This window comes from Pyrgilauda ruficollis, unplaced genomic scaffold (genome assembly GCF_017590135.1).
Source record: "Pyrgilauda ruficollis isolate IOZ18807 unplaced genomic scaffold, ASM1759013v1 scaffold1, whole genome shotgun sequence".
Lineage (NCBI taxonomy): Eukaryota > Metazoa > Chordata > Aves > Passeriformes > Passeridae > Pyrgilauda > Pyrgilauda ruficollis.
In genome coordinates, this window is record NW_024508100.1 from 7,092,799 (window position 1) to 7,102,242 (window position 9,444).

Here is a 9,444-nt window from a genome sequence, read left to right on the forward strand (position 1 = left end):
CAGCCCCGGGCGGCGCTGCGGGTGAGGGACGGAAAGCGCAGCCCCTGAGGGGCTCTCGCCGGGAATTCCGGAGCTGGGTTTGGGTAACACTGGGCTGCCCGGGGAGAGGCTGAATTCTGCACCTTGGACACCTATAAATCTTTTTTGTTTCTAGGAAATTCCTTTGACTTGAGCGCGAGTACTTTATTTCATGGTATACTGGCTTATTACGGATTATTGTCTGCATCTCTGAAGTTGAAATTGAAGAAGATTAAATTTTATGTGGTTGACCTTCTGATCCCATTGAAATTGGTTTTGTCACTTGTTTTATCACTGCTAGGAACAGGTGGACTCTGCTGAGAACTGGAAAGGTAAACGCTTCCGTTTCAACTGCATAAAGTCCTAGTGAAAAAGGAAAAAATCCAAACCCAAACTAAAAAAAATATTGTCGTATAATATAATCCAGTGTCCTCAGAAGTTTTTTTGTAAGCAGTTGCACCACTTTCTGCCTATTAACTCATTGTGATATAGAAAGCCAAAATAGATTAAAATATTTTTTTAAACTTTGCTTCTTAAAAAAACATACACTATAGTATAGATCAACTACCTTCCTTAAGTTTTAGTTCGACTAAATCATATGCTTTTAACATTACACTTCTGAAATGACACAAAAGATTATATCAAAGTCCTCACTCAATTCCAACAGTGCAAATGTAAAGAACATCACAGGAAGGAGGGTAACTGCTCCCACCTTCAAGTTTGGTATGGATTTAGCATTACTAGATCCCAAACCTAGTTAAACCAGTCATCCCTCTGTGATTGAAGGAAACAATCACAAATAGCCTAGTAGTGTCCATCTGCAGATTTTCATAAAAGTAAAAGATTAATTCATTCTGGACTAGCTGGCTCCTGAGTGCAAATTAACTCATCTCAATATTCAAGACGCCTGTAAAAAAGGATCACACACTTTAAACACAACTTGTATTGATCTCCTCATTTGGAAAAAAAACAAACCATGTGCTGCTTTAAGTACCAAACTCAGTGATTTTTTTAACATATAAAGTTTGTAAATGATTGAAGTCTGGAATGAAAAATACTCTATGTAAATCAGTTACAATGAGTTTAACACAATTAAATGGCCACATTCCATAAAACTTAAATCTAATATCAATAGACTCTCCCAGAACAGGGCCTTTGTTTGCTAATTCAAATGGTTTAGAGTTTTCTGCAAAAATAAGAGGCTAATACTGGAATGCTAAGATTAGTTTTATTTTTCATAATACATGGTCCCGAAGAGCAATTAAGGTCTATAGGTAATTTATAGGGGGAACTTAGTACCGCTCGAGGCAGCTGGATGAACCTTTAATACAGCTCTACAATACATTTTTTCCCCCTCAAATCATCAGCATAAACCTGTTCACTTCCAAGAATGCTAGTGCACATCCAGCAAGCATATGGCTTGGGGATATATACACACACAGTGTCTAAACAAACTGGTGCTTTTACCTCAGAAGGCATTATTATCTTTGTAATTTAGGTGAAGTTCCCAGGAAAGCTTAAGTATGAGTGTTTTGCTTTGTTTCTAAAAGTAACTGGGAATATTTGCTGAATGTTACTCCCATTTTAAATCTATTTCCTTCAGAAACTGTAATGTCCTCCTTATTCTTTCACAAAGGCCACAGTGCGCCGCTGTCTTGGAGAAGAATGTAAATATTTAAACAGAATACTTTTATTAGGAAAAAGTGAATCAAACTGCCCGCAGTTTACACACCTGAAGGCATCAGGAGGGTCTGCACTTGCTGCAAGAAGGGATGAATGTAGGTATGTCAGATGGAATTTATGCCAAAACCAATTCTTCCCTGCCACTTACATATTGTTTCACAAACAACAAAAAGATAGACGGAGGAGCCAGTGTAATCGTGCCATGACAGCTGCCTGCGTTGATACTTTATCCTCTTGTTGGCTCCTAATCTCATAGAATGACTTGATTATAGTCTTCCTCTCTGATTTCTTAAGCTTTTCTCATTTGCCTATATGAAGTGTGGCTGCTCTTTTTGACACAAACTGTGCCATACGTGGGCCTCTGACACTGTTACCTTGATAAGACAGAAACCGTAGGCAGGATGCTGCCAACTACAAGCTAAGCAGTCACAATTGTCTTAAATTAGGTATCAAGAAAGTCACCTGGTGAACAGAACAATTAATGTACCTTCACATTTCCCTCCTGACATGTTTTTGGGGTGGAAGTCTCTAAGAATAAAGGCATTTATTAACATATATTTGCTCTAGCTGACTGTTTCAGTGTTTTATAATTTGCTATTTCTCACTGAAGGCAAAGGTCACTGTACAAAGCCCTTTAGTCTTACTTGGTGACAGGTTTGCTTTCTTACTAACCTCTCAGTGGTGCTGTAAAGACAGTTTGTGTAGCCAGATGAAAACCACTCTCCAGCCTTGCAGTGCATATATGACCTGACAGTTTATGTAGCATTTGTAGCCTTAATCAGTAAAATACCCCAAGTGGCCTAGGGCTGGTAGGAGAACTGAGGTGAATGTGGTGCCGTGGTGGCACAAGGGCCACTGGCAGTGGGTGCCACAAATTAACTCATCTCAATATTCAAGAGGCCTGTAAAAAAGGATCACACACTGTAAACACAATTTGTATTGATCTCCTCATTTGGAAAGAAAAAAAACAAACACGTGCTACTTTAAGTACCAAACTCAGTGACGTGGTGCCGTGGTGGCACAAGGGCCACTGGCAGTGGGTGCCTGGTGTGCGGTGTCCCCCCCCAGAGGGGGATGCTCGTCCAGGCTTCGGGACAGCGGGGATGAGTGCCACGCTCGCCAGGCTGCCCGCACCGCAGACACGGGCGGCACCTGACGGGGAGCGCACACGGAAACGGGACGGGCAGCAGGGCTCTCCTGGCCGAGGCAAGGCCAGGCTGGGGCACCCCAAAGCCGCCGTGGCCGGGCTCGCCCCGGACTGCTCTGGCTCCGGGCCCCGCCGCGCTGGTGCGGCTCTCTCCCACCTGCCGGGGCCGCGGCGGGCCCGGCGCTGCCGGGCGCGGCGGGTCCTGGCGAGGCTGCGCCGCCTCCGCCGGGAGCTCCGGGCGGAGCCTTCCCTCCTTCCCGTCCTCCCTCCCCCGGCTCCCCGAGCACCCCGAGGCGGCGGCGGCTGCCTGCGCCCGCTCCGCTGGGAGAAGGAGGAGGCGCCCCGAGCCACGGGCGCTGGGAGCGGAGCAAAGAACTGTTCAGAGCAGTGGGCGCATTCCGGAGGACAACACCCATGTCCCACAAACAGGGTATCTGGAACCGCGCTCCTTCCCCCGGCACTCGCTGTCCCCTCTCATCCCTCCGCTCCCTTCTCAGCCCCTTCCATCTCTCCTCCCCGCTCTCGGCTTCTCCCCTCGCCGCCACTTTCCCTTGTCCCTTCCTCAGCCCTGTGTCCCGCTGGCTCCGTGTCCGACTGACTGTGCCTTTCCTCCTGCCCAGCCGGCGGCCCCCCGGGCGAGAGCGCTGCTGACTGGTGCCTCTACCAGCTCAATGGAGCGGCCGAGTTCGAGGTCTCTGAAGGTGAGTGCAGGGATGCTGAGGGGAGGTCCCCTCGCCCGCTGTCCCGGCCGGCAGCGTGTGGAGAAACGGGGCTTGCTGGTGGGAGTCAGACCGTGGCAGCGTGTGCCCGAGGGCAGGTGTGGAGGTGGGCTGCAAAGGGATATCTGCCGGTGGTTTGCATGTTCCAGGCCTTGTGAAAGTGTCTTGGCTGGTTTTGTTTTGGCTTTTTTGGGTGGGAAAAGTTTATTTCGTGCGTAGCAGTTTAGGTGGCATGAGACCTTTGACCTTGGCGTCAGTGGGTCCTGGTGCAAGGTGGGCTGGAAAGTTTTCTGCCCTTTTTTTCACTCCTTAACTTCGAAGAAAGAAGTCACCTGGAAAGTTTTATTTATTAATGTTCTGTGATCAGAAGAACAGTCTTCAGCTGTCAGGGCAGGAAAGTCTCTCATACCAACCATACCAAACTGTGTATGGTTTTGAGCATGCAGAGTGTCTAAACTTAGGAGTGAACCTGCGTTCTCCAGGATGCCAGATGTGTAGTGTGCTGTGCCCATGAGCATCTTCCAGTATCTGTTGTCAATGAGTTAAGTGGAACTAAGACCTTGTCTCGATGTTTTTGGTCTGCTGGGATTACGGATTCCTAACAAGAGTGTATTTACTCTTTGTAAACATTTAAAATGCATCAGAAGTTGAGTTAGACTGAAAAACTTTGCAATACTGGGGAAGGTGGCACACTGTAATAGATTGGCTTCAGAGTCAGCATTAAGGAAAACTTGACAACAGGGGAGCACTGGCATATAGGAATTAGGTAGATAATGAAATCCCACTCATCTGAGATATTTAATGTTTGTTTCACAAACATACATTGAAGAGATAAACCTACAGGTCTTGCCTTGAGGCAGGCAGAAAGAATACCTGTTTGGTGTCTCTTCAGCTATTGTCCGTGATCCTTTGGGATTTGAAGTTTTGTGTCTTGTGTTTTGCTGTTTGAAGAAATTATTTAAATCCCAGTGTACTAATAATAAGCTATAGCTTGACCAAAGTTGTGGACTAAGTTCTTCTTTCCAATTATTCCATGGTGGTTTATATTTCGAGGTGTACTTAAGAGTGTATGTAATTACACACAATTGCATACTGAAGCATTTATCAAAAGATGTTTTCATTTTTTTTTTGCCTACGTGATTTTTTTTTGGTGAAGCTGCATACCAAACCAGATGTGATGACGATAGATGGGGGTGGAAATTATATCCGTGTGAGGGAGTGTAATGAATGAGTGACAGCATTTCTTAGGCATCACAGAATGCTGAAAATGAGCTTTAGGTTGGCATTTACTTTCATTTAAAGATTTGAATGAGTAGAATGTGCTTCTTAACCTCATTTGTCTGGGTAAATACCAGTGTTTCAGCACTGCTTTGAGATGATAATATTTTTTTCTCAACAGGTGTTTTATTCCTTAGATTTATTGGGTCATCTCTTTTCACAGGGCATATTTTTAAAATTACTTTGTTAACCCTGACTTCAGTTCTCTTTAATGCTGCTAATTTTTGGGTTCCCAATTTTATTCCCCAACTTAAATAGGAATCGTACGTGTTTTCTCTTTACTCAGCATGGAAATATGTGAAATTCAGAGACCAGCAAACAAGCTGAAGCAATGTAATTTGATCACAAAAACTGTAGAATCAAAGTCATCTGCAGGTAGTAAATCCTGTTTATGTTAACATATTGTATATAAATGTGACATGTATTTTCCAGAGTACATGCTGGCCATTAATGGCACTTATATCTAGGAACATATAGAGCAATATAATCAGCACACTTTGCAGAAGTGAAAAATAGTTCAAAGAAAAGTCCATGGTGGCAAGTGACTTGACCTCTTTTGCTTGACATTGTTTTTTGATAAAGTCCAAACCTTTTTCTTTGCTGAAGTGTGCCTCTAAAATAAATTACAGAGAGCTAGACGGAATATTTAGTTTAAAATTGATTGTTCCTATGACTTCCATTACAGACTTTCTTTTCTCTCTTTATCCCAGTTCTTTTTACTTTTCAAAAGGCCATGACTTTTAATTGCAGCTGCATTGGTTAGCTGCATTGTCCACCTAACTCATGTACAGAAGGACAAGTTTATCTCTATTCAATATTATAGTGTGATTTATATAACTAGATAGACATCTAAACATTTGCATATTAATGTTCTAAGTTCAGTTAGTCTTCTGGGCATCTCTTGCTGCTTTTGTTATTGAATGCTTGCATTGACCTTGCGGTACTCTCACAACTTCAGAGTTGTGTTCTGCAACATTTCTGTCTTAGTCTAGGGAAAAAAACTACTTTTTTTCCAAAAATAGATGTGTTAGATGAAAAACATTAATTTACATAACAGAAAAGAAAAATTGCATATTTCAAGTGCAAGGAAAATGCAGCATAGTAAGTGAAATATCACAATCAAAGCCAAGATAATCATGTTTGATTTAGTCTTGCTGCCTTGAAACAAAATCCTATTTCAAATATTGCTACTTCTATAATTAACGTCTAAGTGCAAAACATATTTTATTCATGCTAAAAATCTCAAAGCACTTTGCTCACAGTAAGTGCAGCCTCACAAAAGCTGTATGAAGAACAATATTAGTGTATCCATTTACAGGCTTCAAGAATGAAATATAGAAGTTAAGGATGTGATTTTTTTTTTTAGAAGCTGAATGTTAACTATTAAGCAGATAGCAACATGGGGCTTCTAAAAAGTCAAATCTTTTGCTCTGTCCAATGATCTACTGGACTGTTAACAGGATTGCTTAATCTAAAGCCTTTGCTTTAAGTTCCAAATCACATTAACTTCTTGCAAACTGTGTAAGTTAAAGCATGTTTGAAATATTTTAGGCTGTGAATTCTAAGCTGGCATTATGTTATTCTAGATATGAATGATAATACGTTTAATGAAAAGTTTCAGTCAGAAATCATATTTTTAGTTTTTACTCTTAAAATTACCTCATTAAAGACTTGAGATTGGTTTACAGTGTAAATTTTCTTTTCATCTATTTTGTAACTTTGTGCTCTTGAGAGGTTGAAAGCTCTTTTAGCATCTGTTAGCCTTGTGAATTGCAATGTGAACCTTCCTTTTACTTACCTTATGCTGCTGTAACATTCTCTTTCATTTATGAGTAATTTGAAGTGAGATTTATTGAGAAGACAGGTAATCTACTGTTTTGTTATGAAAATGCAATTGAACAATGTACCATTCTAAGGAACTACAATACTTGTGAACTGATTAATATGAGTTTAATCACTGTCAGGTTTATCTCCAATAGCTTTTTGTTGACTGTAGTTTTCAATCAAAGACAGTAAGTCTGGATTTGGTTCAATACTGTCTTTTCCATTATTTCACCAATAGAAATAGAAAGCAGTGGGATTGCACAAGCTTACATCTAAAGTAATGTTCTTGGGAGTCATGTGTTCATTACCAAGGTCTAATTAAATAGAAAGTCTCGTCTGTAGATGCTTTCATGTCTCAGTCCTTTTGTGGCAGATCCAAATAAGTGATTTTTCCTTAGTCTTTTACAAAAAGGCTTGGTAGCAGTCCTTTTCTTAGTACTTCACAGTTTGCCAAGATTTCTTTCAAAGGATCACCACCATGAATGGATGTTATATTTCCATCTTAGTTGGATGGCATGCTTTACAGAACTGGGCTTCCAGATGTCCAGTTTGGAGATCACAGAATCACAGAGTAAGTTGGAAGGAAGGGACCCACAAGGATCACTGAGTCCAAATCCTGGCCCTGCACAGCAACATCCTCAAGAATCACAGCGCGTGCTCGAGAGCATTGTCCAAACAATTCCTGAACTCTGTCAGGCTTGGAGCACTGCCCTGGAGAGCCTGTTCCAGTGCCCAACCACCATCTGGATGAAGAGCCTTTTCCTAATAGCCAACTTAAACCTCCCCTGACACACCTTCAGGCCCTTCCCTGGGGTCCTGTCAGTGTTACCAGAGAGAGGAGATCAGTGTCTGCCCCTGCTCGTCCCCTCATGAGGAAGTTGCAGACTGCAGTGAGGTCTCCCCTCAGTCTCCTCCAGGCTGACGAGACCAAGTGCCCTCAGCTACTCTTCACACAGCTTCCCCTGAAGGCCATTCACCATCTTCACTATCCTCCTTTGGAGGCTTTCTAATAGCTTTATATCTTTCTTACATTGCAGTGCCCCAAACTGCCCCCAGCACTCAAGGTGAGGCCTCTCCAGTGCAGAGCAGAGCAGGGCAATCCCCTCTCTGTCCTGGCTGACAATGCTGTGCCTGATGCCCCCCAGGACAGGGCTGGCCCTCTTGGCTGCCAGGACACTGCTGATTCCTATCTGGCTTTCTCTTGACCAGGACCCCCAGGCCTTTCCTGGCACTGCTCTCCAGCATCTCATTCCCCAGTGTGTCTGTACATTCTGGGTTGCCCCATCCCAGGTGCAGAATCTGGCAATTCCCCATATTCCCTTCATACGGTTGGCGATTGCCCAGCCCTCTTATTTGTTGAAGTCTTCTGCAGGGCCTCCCTGCCTTTGAGGGAGTCAACAGCTCTTCCCAGTTTTGTGTCATCTGCAGACTTGCTCAGTAGTGCTTCAGTCCTGCATCCACATCATTTATGAAGATGTTGAAGAGCAAGGGACAAGGATGGAGCCCTGTGGAATGCCCCTAGTGACAGGTCCCCAGTCTGGTGTCCCCCCATTTTGCCCCACCCATGAGCCAGTTGCTCAGCCATCCCATCATGTGTTGATCCAGCTGTGTGCTGGACAGTTTATCCAAAAGGATCCTGTAAGAGACAGTATTGAAAGCTTTGCTGAAATCCATAAAGAAGACATCAACTGGCTTCCCTTGATCAATTAAGGGGGTTACTTTATCATAGAAGGAGTCAGGTTTGCTAAGCAGGAATTCCTCTCATGAAACCCTGCTGGCTGTGGCTGATGACTGTGAGATTAGTGAGCTGAACTGTGATTTATCTGCAGACCACAATACTGTTTTTGTTCAAAGGAAGTCAAAATGCTTGGAAGAGATTGATACTCCCCTTGCCTCACCTCAGTGCACATTTACAGAATCACAGTATCAATTAGGTTGGAAAAGACCTCTGAAATTGAGTCCAACCTATGACTAAACACTCCCATGTCACCTGGAACATGGCAGTAAGTGCCACATCCAGTCTTAAACAGCTTAGGATGCTGCCAGAGTGCTTACAGTGCTGCAAGGTGTGTCACAGGGCTGTGTATACCCTGATTACCCCTCTGGTGCCATATATGTGGATAATGCAGTTATTCCAGTCCTACCTCACACACTCCTGTTCATACAGTCACCATGTCCCTGTATTTCTTCCATCCTTTATTTTACAATGACTTATATTGGTATTTGGTTGGTTAACTACCACTGATGTCAGAGAGCTGTTGAAGTACAGGGAAAGGGCTTCTGTTTGAAGTGGTGTCATCATAATTTATTCCCATTATAACATTGAATGTGCTTCTGTAAGACCAGACCCAGTAAATGACTCATTACAAGAACATGTGGGTATTTGATTATACTTCTGGTTGTTGCTGCACAATCTGACAGTAAGTTTCAATGTGAAAAATTCAACGTGATAGGCAAAGAGGAAGGGTTAGGATATGTTGAAATTGTATTTTTGGTAGCTTTACTCCTAGTGATACTTTTCTACAGTAGTCCATTTGTGATATTTTAATATGTGGTTTATACATGGCATGGGTTTTGTAAAAATCATTAATTCACATATTTCTGTAGGCTGTAATAAAAAAGACTGAATAAAATACTGGAAAGTACATGTACTTGTTATGAAAAGGAAAAGGTGGGTGACTTATTTACATTTTTTATTTGTTGTTTTCTGTTTTGGTGTTTTGATTAAGAGCTTGTTTGAATTTATGGAATAAATTAATTATTTAAAGTACATTA